The following is an 11,108-nucleotide window of genomic DNA, read 5'->3' on the forward strand; positions in this document are numbered from 1 at the left end:
GATGCAAGAGTTGGACTACAAAGAAAGCTGAGTGCCGAAGAATTGATGCTTTTGGAGAAGATTCTTGAGAGTCCCTTGGACAGCTAGGAGATCCAACCAGTCCATCCTAAAGAAGATGAGTCCTTAATATTCATTGGAAGGACTGATACTGAAACTCCAATCTTTTGGCCACCTGATGCGAAAAGCTGACTCATCTGAAAAGACCCTGATGCTGGGAACGATTGAAGGCAGGAAGAAAAGAGGACGACAGAGGATGAGATGGTTGGATGGCATCACCAATTTGATGGACATGAGTTTGAGTAAACTCCGGAAGTTGGTGATAGACAGGGAGGCCTGGCGTGCTGCAGTTCATGGGGTCGCAAAGAGTCAGACACGACCGAGTGACTGAACTGAACTGACACAGCACACTTACAGGAAATTAATCTTGTCTTCATTTTTTAGAAAGCAAAATGCAACTACTATAGTTCTCTCAATGACATGAACCTATAATCGACTAAAAGCATGGATGTGAAGTTGTTTTCTTAGCCCAGTCTCTTCTTTTCCTCTTGTTTCCTCTTTCACATTTAGCCAGCTGGTCTACTGGGCGCAAAACCACTGAGCAGAGGCTAAATCTAGCCTATAGGCACTTTTAAACTTGGTAACCATATGTCTTAATAATCAGAAAAATCTCACAGAAAATATGAATTTCTGACTAAAATGGCACAGCATGAAATCCCTGGGTCTGACTTTCTCTAGGACAGCAATCACATGAAGGAACTAGTTGCCACCACCATTACAATGTATCTCCAGGTCACCACAGTTGCCACCATTCATTCATTCTTATTTGCAACCAGCTCCCTTCGTGAATTGCCATGACCGGCCTGGGCCCTGTAGGCTTTTGGGTCTGTGATTCCATATCCCCAGGGGTTGACTACAAACCTTAGTGGAGAGCAAGTCTGCAACTTAAAATATCAACTATTTCCCTTCAATTTTTAAGCACTGTGAAACCATAAAAACTAAGGAAAATGAAACACATTTTATCATGCTGTCTTTTCAATCAATTGTTAGTTGCATTTTAAGCTTACAGAAGAAGCTGTTGAGTTTCCTGACAGCGATTTTATTTGGCTATTTTGTACAGACACTCATCAGTGCAGGTTCAAACTCTAACTCTAGAGCTCTTAGATAACTCTGGTAAAATGATCACTATCATTTCCAAACAATTTCCATATGAAAGGGTACTACTGACTGACCCACAGGGTTATTTTAGCCGTGAAAATGACCTTCATTACACCATCCACTTCGCCCAACCTTCCCCTGTAATTAGAGATAATCTAGGAGACTCAGGAGAGTGACATCTACAGTGAAGAGCAACTCCACTCAGGAAGGATGCCCAGAGCATGCACTGCATTTGTCTTCATCCCCTAACAAACTGATCCCACCATCCACCTTGCTGACAAATCACTAGTGGATTTATTAATAGATGAATGAATGCTTCCTGGGTGATATCTGTCTATACTTTCCTCATATAGAATGGTGGATGACACTGACCATTTTAATTTTCTGAAGTCAGGAAAATTAAATCCAGGGATATTGGTTATCATTCAGTACTATGATAACTACAACCAGCAGTTTGTTTTATATGTGGGGTTTACCTGAAACTTTAACTGCATCCTAGCTCTAGAATGAGCATTAAGTTTAGAGCCCTTAATACTCTATTCTGAAGAATGCTCCAAATCCTATTAGGAGCCCATTTGAAAAACTTTCTTCAGAGCAAAATGCCAAGGGAAACTTTGCCTGACATTCTGCCCACCTACCATTGATGGGCCCCTCATGGACACCAGGAATCTTGTAGGTCAACAGTATTGCCTCTTTTGCTAGGGTGCCAGGATGCTCAGAGCCAAAATCATGGGTTGACAGTAATATTTATGGGTCCTGTAATATGCAGGTTTGTGTTTCAATTTCCTCTTAGCCTCAGTCCTTCTATATTTTCCCTGATTTTAAAATGTATCTACTTGTATTTTTTAATATAAGTGTAAGGAAACAACTTATCAGTAGGAAAAAAAATGAGAAATGGATGGATGATGGATAGAAAGATCTATTGTTTTCATCATTACTATATGAAGATGTAACAAAGACTGGTTGTTAAATCATTCTGCAATTTTCTGCCTCACTTTCCACACAATAACCCACCCCTGCTCTGAACACAAAATGCAAGGACTGTGGAAGCAACAGCATTGGTCCCATATGCTAAAAGCAGATGGGATCTGCACTGTCTTCACAGTAGCAGCTGCCCAGGAACCAAAGTGAAGAGGAGGGGGTTGGGGGAAAGAGCACAAGGGGAGAGAGAAACACAAAAGAGCAACCAGGAGTAGACAAGAGAGATACTTCCTGCTACCATTCTCAGCCACAGTTATAAAGCAAGAGCACATTTATGAACTGCTCCATTTGATAATGTTTGCACATTTATGATGTCACTTCATTCAAGTCCCACTGCCAGGAGGTATTCTGATCGCCACTGTACACAGGAAGGAAAAGGAAGGACATAGTTTATTCTGATTAAAATTAGCAAGGCCAGCGTTCATTCCAATACCACTATCTGCATTCCAGAAATTCTAAAATATAGAATTTTAGAGGGGGAAATTCTAAAATACAGAAAATCCTTGAGGAGTGTGTTCTACATTGGAAGAAGCTGTCTATGTACTAAGTGAGAATGGCTGGGGAAAAAAAAAAACAAATTAAGATATAACATATCAATGTAACATAAGAAACAGGGAAATGATTTCAGCTGCAGCCAGAGTGATTGGCTAAACAGGGAAATGCTTTTGATTTCAAGTGTTACAAAATCACGATGGCAAACAATTCTCTGTGTGCAACTGCAGAATTTCCTTATTTGGAGATGTTGCTTTCAACACTAGCTATTTTTTATTCTAGGTTGGCAAAATTTTGCCAAAAATTTATTTAAAACACTATAGCTAATCTCTCATTGTCCTCATAAACCAGGTAACTATCAATACACAAGTATGAATATCAAGTGTAGAGTGATACCAGCAGCAGAGCTGAATAAGATGGCCTTTGTTCCTGTCTCCCCCCGACCACAACCCCCAAAACAAGAACAATTTGGTGTCCATCCATGGACAAAAGTGCCTTTGTGGGAGCTATGGGGTCCAACACAATATACTAAGAAACCCAGAAGGAGTCCACCCATGTGTTGGGTAATAGGTACACAGATCTCAGTTCTAGCTGTAGACTCTGAGTGGCCTATGGACTGGCTCCAGCCCCTCCAAGACATGGTCTGGGAGGCTCTGGAAAAGATTGTCTTAGACAATCAACCACGGACAAGAGATCTTTTGTGGAAATCCAGGTTTCCAATAGTGCTAGCATACCACTGGAACAAAACAAAAATGTGAATTTGGACACGCTGGAGAGGGTAAGAGAACCAGTGTGATATCACTCAAACTACACTTCACCCAAGGCTAAAACATGTGAAAATATGCAACACACTGGTAAAGGTAAGTATATAGTTAAATTCAGAATACTGTCATACTGCAATATGATGTGTTACCCATTTAATTCCAGTACAAGGCTTAAAGGACAAGAGTTGTTAGAAATAGCTAAAATAATCTGTTAATAAATACACTATATAAAAAGAGGTAATTGAGACAAGAAAAACAAAACAGGGTGGAGGTATATAAAAGGGCATGGTTTTTATGTTACTGAACTTGTTGTAGGTGTAAAATAGACTATAATATTTATAAAATGTTCTGTGTAAGCCTCCTATTAACCAAAAAGCAAAAGCCTACAACAGATTCACAAAAGATAAAAGGAATCAAAGTAAACCACTACTGAGCATTATCTATTCACAAATGAAGGCACCAAGAGAGGAAAAAAGTAACAAGAGAATCACAGAACAAGAAAATAATAATATCATATTATTTTAAGTCAAGTCCTTACCTATCAATAACTATCAACAGTAACTCTAAATGTAATGGATTAAATTCTCCCATCAAAAGGCACAGAGTAGCGGGATGGATTAAAAAAAAAAAAAAAAACAAGACTCAACTATATGCTGTTGACAAGAGACTCACTTCAGTTTTAAAGACTCACAAATGCTCCAAATGAAGGGATAGAAAAAGATACTCCATGCAAATGAAAACCAAAAGAGAGCAGTAGTAGCTATAGAGTAGACCCTTGAAAACTCCAGGGCTTAGTGCTGCCAAACTCACCCCCATGCAGTTGAAAATCTGCATATAAATACAATCAGCCCTCCACATCCATGGTTCCACATTCAAGGATTCAATCACTCAAGTGATCATGTAGTAACACACTATGTAGTTACTGAAAAAAAATGTATATAAGTAGACTTATGCAATTTGAACCTGTATCATTTAAGGGTCAACTGTACTTATATCAGAAAAAAATAGACTTTAAGCCAAAAACCATAAAACCAGAAGACCATTATATAATGATATAAGGGTCAATAAATCAAGAAGATTAACATTCCTAAGTATATATTTACCCAACACTGGAGTCACAAGTCAGATAAGAATACTAATCAGATAAAATAAGTTCAGGAGTGTTTCCTCTTCTTCAATATTTTAGATAAGTATGAGAAAGATCAGCATTAATTCTTTAAATATTTGATTGAATTCATCTGGAAAGCTATTGGACCCTGGGCTTTTCTTTGTTGGGAAGTTGTTTTTGTTTTTTTACTGATTCAGTCTCCTTATTCATTATTGACCTGCTCAGATTTTCTAATTCTTCATGGTTCAGCTTGGTGGTTTTTATGTTTCTAGAAATATATCCATTTTCTTCTAGGCTATCCAGTTTGTTGACATGTAATTATTAATTATAGTCTGTTTGATTATTTAGTCTCTTTGACCTTTTGTACTTCTGTGGTCTAGTTGTAATGTCTCCTCTTCCACTTCTGAAATAATTGAGTCTTCATTTTGATATTTGGCAAAACTAATACAATTATGTAAAATTTAAAAATAAAAAAATAAAAAAAAAGAATACTAAATACAAAAGAAGAGAAAACTATAGGCAATTATCCTTGATGAACATAAATGTAAAAATTCTCAAAACAGTGTTACCAAACATAATTTAACAGTACACTAAAAGGATTTATCTCTTTTAGTTAAAAGGAATGTACCCCCAAATAAGAAAGATAAGGGGACACATAAAATTATACTTAATGGTAAAAGGCTGAATGCTTTTCCTCTAAGATCAGGAATAAGATGAAAGGTGCCCACTCTTACCGATTCAGTTCAACATAGTATTATAATTATATTATATTATATTCAGCATAGTCCCAGCTAGAACAATTAGGAGATAAAGAAAGTAAGGAAAGAAGAAGTGAAGAGAGAAAGAAAAGGTCCATAAATCATAAAAGAAGATCTGTCTTTGTGTTCAGATAATTTGATCTTATATAGAAAAAATCCTAGACTCCATCAAAACACTGTTGGAACTAATCAACAATTTCAGTAAAGTTGCAGGATACAAAATCAACATACAGAAATCAGAATCATTTCCATACAAAAACAATGAAATACCTGAAAAAGAAAAAAACCAAACTCACTTACAAGAGCATTAGAAGCAATAAAATACTTAGGAATACATTTAACCAAAGAGGTGAAAAGCTGAAACTGTAAGACATTGATGAAAGAAATTGAAGATGACACAAGTAAATGGAAACATATATATGTTCATCATTCAGAAGAATTAATATTATTAAAATGTCAATACTACAGATTCCAATTCAGTGCAATTTCTATCAAAATTCCAATTGCATTTTTCATGGAAATAAGAACAATCCTAAAATTTGTAATGGCACTATATAAAACCCTGATTAGCCAAAGCAATGCTGAGAATGAGGAACAAAGCTGGAAATGTCACACTCCCTGATTTCAAATGTAGTGAAAAGTTATATTAACCAAAACAATATGGTACTGACATAAAAATACACAGATTAATGAAATAGAACTGAGAGCCCCCAAATAAACCCTCACATACATGGTAAACTAATATTTGACAGGGGAGCCAAGAATAATCAATGAATAAATGATAATCTATTTAAAAAACGGTGTTGGGAAAACCAGATAACCACATACAGAAAAATGCGATTGAACCCTTTCTTATACCGTTTACAAAAATTAACTCAATATGGATTACAGACTTAAACATAAGACTTGAAACCATAAAACTACAAGAAGAAAACAAGAAAAAACTTCTTGATATTGATCTTGGTAATGATTTATTGGATATGACAGCAAAAACAAAAATAAACAAGTGGGACAACATCGAAAAGCTTCTTCACAAAAAAGAAACAATCAACAAATGAAAAGAAAATCTATATAATGGGAGAAAATACTTGCAAATAATCTATCTGATAAAGGGTTAAAAATATATAAGGAACTCATAAAATTCAACAGCAAAAAAACAAACGACCTCATTAAAAAATGAGCAGAGGACCTGAATAGATATTTTTCCAAAGAAGATACCAAGGTGGCCAACAGATACATGAGAAGATTGTCAATATCCTAATCATCAGGGAAACACAAAACCTCCATCACCTTACACCTGTCAGGATGGCTGTCGTGAAAAAGACAAGCAGTTGCAAGCACTGGTGAGGATGTGGAGAAAAGGGAGCCTTTGTGCACTGCTGATGGGAATATAAACTGGTAGGGCCATTATGGAAGACAGTATGGAAGTTCCTCAAAAAATTAAAAACAGGACTACACATACAATCCAATAATTCTACTTCTGGGTATATGTCCAAAGGAAATGAAATTACTACCTCAAAAAGTTATCTTTACTCCTGTGTTCACTGAAACATTATTCATAATAGCCAAGGTATGGAAACAACCTTAGTGGTAGATGAATACATAAAAGTGATGAACGGACAAAAAAGATGTGGCATATACATTCAATGGACTATCATTCAGCCGTGAGAAAGAAGGAAATCCTGCCATTTATGACAACATGGACATACTGTGAGGGTATTATGGTAAGCAAAACAAGTAAAACAGAGAGACAGATACTGTGTATCACTTACATGTGGACTCTGTAAAAGGTGAACGCATAGAAACAGCAGAATGGTGCTTCTCAGGGGTTTGAAGTCAGAGAAGTGTTGTTAAAAGATACAAACTCCAGTTGTTAGATAAATAAGTGCTAGAGATCTAACGTATAGTATGGGATTATAGTTAACAACATGGTATTAAAGACTTGAAATTACCAAGAGAGTAAACCTTAACTGTTCTCGTCACAAAAAGCAAATGGTAATTATTTGAGGGGATGCAGGTGTTGACTGACCCTACTGAGGTAATCGTTTCACAATATATAAGTGTATCAAATCAACACACTGCATACCTTAAATGTATACAGCGTTACAGATAAACCACACCTTGATAAAGCTAGAAAAAATCTAATTTATAAAATATTACACTTCAAAATTGTTTCCTGTCTTGTCTACACACAGGTACACACATACATACACTCCCTCTCTCACAGGATGCGAATTAACCCTAAGAGGTCGAGTATAGAATACTCTATAGTGCAAATGCCAAGAGCTCAGACTCAAAGTAGCCTGCCTGGCGTACAGATCTGGCTCTACCATTTGCTACTGTGTGACCTCAGACAGGTTACATAAAGGCATCTTTTGTAAAATGAGAATAGGTAATAACACTTTTCCCCGAACGTGCTTGCTGAGTATAAATATATACACATATACATTTGCATTTACTTACAAATGTATCTATACTTATATGCATATTTACATGTCATATAATAAGCACTCAGTGCTTGCTCCGGTTGGAGATCATTTTATTTTGCTAAAGGAAAATGAGTAGACATAGCTGTGAATTTTATCTGAGTGAGCCCTAGGCCTCCTCTCCACTGGGGATTTGTTTCTTTTGCAATTACTCAAGGGTAGGATGGCCCTTTCTGAGTTTTTTCTTTGAAGGCCTAGTATTGAAATTCATTCCAGTACTATGGAAGGAAGCCAAGAAAGTCAGCTTTTCTTGGAAGGCTGCAAGCCTTAGAACAACTTGAGCCAAGGGGGCCAGAATGCTGGCAGTGAGTCAACTCCTTATTAAAAAGCACTTATTGATCACCTGCTGGGTGCTGGGTGCTGAGTGCTGAGGAGCAGGGGCTATGGAGGGGGTACAAACAAAATTAGAAATGAGGTTTCCACCCTTCAGGAAGATGTAACTAGACAGATACATATACATACACACACACACACACAAACTATTACAAAACAAAGCATTATTACACACAAAATGTGGGATAATTTTTATTAAAAAATCCAGGGAAACCAAGCACTGTGCATTCATCTCATCAGGGAAGGGTGCTCAGAGGAGGTGGATGGTGAGCTGAAGGATTCAGGAAGAATTTGGAAAGGCAGAGCAGGAGGAGAAGCGTCGTGGCCTGGAAACAGAGCTCCCAGCAGGTAGATTTCTGAGTACCTGTGAAGTGGGGGGAGAAGGCGATGGCATCCTACTCCAGTACTCTTGCCTGGAAAATCCCATGGATGGAAGAGCCTGGTAGGCAGCAATCCATGGGGTTGCAAAGAGTTGGACACGACTAAGCGACTTCACTTTCACTTTTCACTTTCATGCTTTGAAGGAAACGGCAACCCACTCCAGTGTTCTTGCCTGGAGAATCCCAGGGATGGTGGAGCCTGGTGGGCTGCTTTCTATGGGGTCGCACAGAGTCAGACACGACTGAAGGGACTTAGCAGCAGCAGCAGTGCAAGTGGGGAAGCGGCCTAATTTTCCAGTGTGGACGGGCCAACATACAGACTTACGGAGAAAATTAAAGCTGGACATAAAGGCCACTTGGTGCTGCAATGTACAGTATAAGGTTAGATTTGTCATCTCACAAAACAGATAGCCTGTGTGGATCTTTGAGGAGGGTCGGATAACCATTTCAGCAGTTTTCTTTGCCTTGAGCTTTGGTGTTACCACAGATGTCACAGTTAGCTTTTTGATCAGTTCCCTCAAAACTCATTAGATTGCATCCTGTATGAGGGGAAAACGTCTATTTCTGGCCCGTTCACCATTGTCCAGGATGGGGGTTGCACTGTGTAGGAGGGACAAGAAAAATCTCCAGTTTGATAATTAAGTAAGTTAATATATGTAAAGTACTCAGAAGAATGTCAAACACAAAAGAAGCTCTACAAAAGTACTGCTATTCTCCCTCTTCCTCCTTCTTCACGAATAAGGCAGAAGATAAGTGGGTTGTGCACGGCACAACATCCCCACATAGTCCACGAAGAGAAGTTTGTTGTCTGAAACAGTTTTACACAACAGCTCTGCACAGGCAAGATTTCCATGATATACTGAACTTGGAAACTCCTCTCACGCTTTCAAATTCTAGAATAACCTCAAAACCCCTTCCCAGCATCACAGTAGAAGGTAGATCAAAGAGCAGACAGAGTAGAAAGAAACTGTAACAGTGCAAAAATGAAAGAAGGCATTCTGGTAACTGGCAGCTGCAGCAGGCATCCTTTAAGTGTATTGGAAGAAAAGGACCCTCCTAAAGGTTTTGCCAAAAGGAAGAATAGGAAGATCACTACTTTAAAGGCTTGAACTTGAGTACTGCAGTCGAAGACAGAGAAAACTTTGCAATCGGTATAAAACATCTGACAAAGGGTATAAAACATCTGACTCAGGAGTGTGTGAGGTCAAGTTAGGATGAACAGCCCAGGATATGAGTAACATGGGACATAAAAGGATTTGTGGGTGATATAAGGAAAACTTCAGGAAACAAACTGTAAAGGCTCAGGACTGTTGCTAAGGGATTCACCAATTCTTTCTGGAAGTAAGATCAGCTGTTAGCATGTGAATATCGCTAGGTATTATTATACTCAAAGTATGTCTGTGATTCATTTGTTGTATAAAAAGAAACAATTTAGAAAGCTGCATGCTATTAAAACCATATGGAGGTTCTAGTCATTCACAAGTCACTTTGTTATCCTTTGTCTTTAAGGGCTGAGTTAAAGAAATTCTCTAACAAGGCTAGGATTATAGGTAGGTGGCCCTCAGGTGACAAGCCCAGATAGCATTCCAGTTGGTGGCCACATTGAGCAGAAGAAGAAACTTTACAGAGAAGTAAGGGTAAGACTGATTTTCAAGTGGAAATTAAAATAAAGCTCTGGGCTTCCCTGGTGGCTCAGTGGTAAAGAATCCTCCTGCCAATGCAGGAGACATGGGTTGGATACCTGGGACAGGAAGATCCCCTGGAGAAGAAAATGGCAACCCAATCCAGTATTCTTGCCTGGAAGACACCATGGACAGAAAGCCTGATGGGTTACAGTCCATGGGATTGCAAAAGAATCGGACACAATTTAGGGACTAAACAACAACCCCAAAGGTCAATAACCATACATCTCATTTTGCTTGTAAAGTGGCATACCAGCACACTGTGTATTAATACATCAGAATGACTTCAATGTAATGTAAACTTACCAATGACAACGTGCTAACTGCCCCAAACTCAACTGGACTACACGAGGAAGAGTGGAAAGTGGAAGCTCTACCTCTGTGGCTGCCGAGGGACAGTGAGCAGAGGGAACGGCAGGGAGGCTGGCAAGGGTGACGGGGAAGCCGGGAAGCTGGGCTTCGGTGCGACAGCGCCACCGTGGGTGGCTGGGGATTAACAGAGGCACAGGGACCGGCCTCGCCAGGGCACTCCCAGATGGGTCTGTGTTCTCTCTGAAAGAACACCCCACATGTTCCAAAGCCCGAGAAGCAGCACTGCGAACATCAAGATGACAGACTGTCCCTGCTGTGCACCTCTGATAGCTATGATCACTCTGCCATGTGTGTGACAGCTACTGGGGCATACGGCCACCTTCCTGCTAGACTCCCAGCTCCCAGAGAGTGCGGCTGTGCCTGCTTCATTTCGGATCTCCCAGGGTGACTAGTCAGCACTGGGCCTGCGGTGGATGCTGACAGTGTGCTGGGCCATGGCCATGAGATCCTTCGTCTCATTTAATTCACCAGCAGTCCTCTGCAGTATGCACTGTAGTCATTCCTATTTCACAATGAGGAAACCAAACCTCAGGAGGATGAAGCGACTGCTGTTAAGTTACATGGCTGATTGGTGAAAATACCAGGATTTGCACCAAA

General features: G+C 39.2%; 1 pseudogene; it reads right to left on the reverse strand.

Moving 5' to 3' along the window:
* LOC105003524 overlaps window positions 1-11,108 on the reverse strand; it is a 172,783-nt pseudogene that overhangs the window by 148,525 nt on the left and 13,150 nt on the right.

This window comes from Bison bison, unplaced genomic scaffold (assembly GCF_000754665.1).
Source record: "Bison bison bison isolate TAMUID 2011002044 unplaced genomic scaffold, Bison_UMD1.0 scf7180017864469, whole genome shotgun sequence".
Classification (NCBI taxonomy): Eukaryota; Metazoa; Chordata; class Mammalia; order Artiodactyla; family Bovidae; genus Bison; species Bison bison.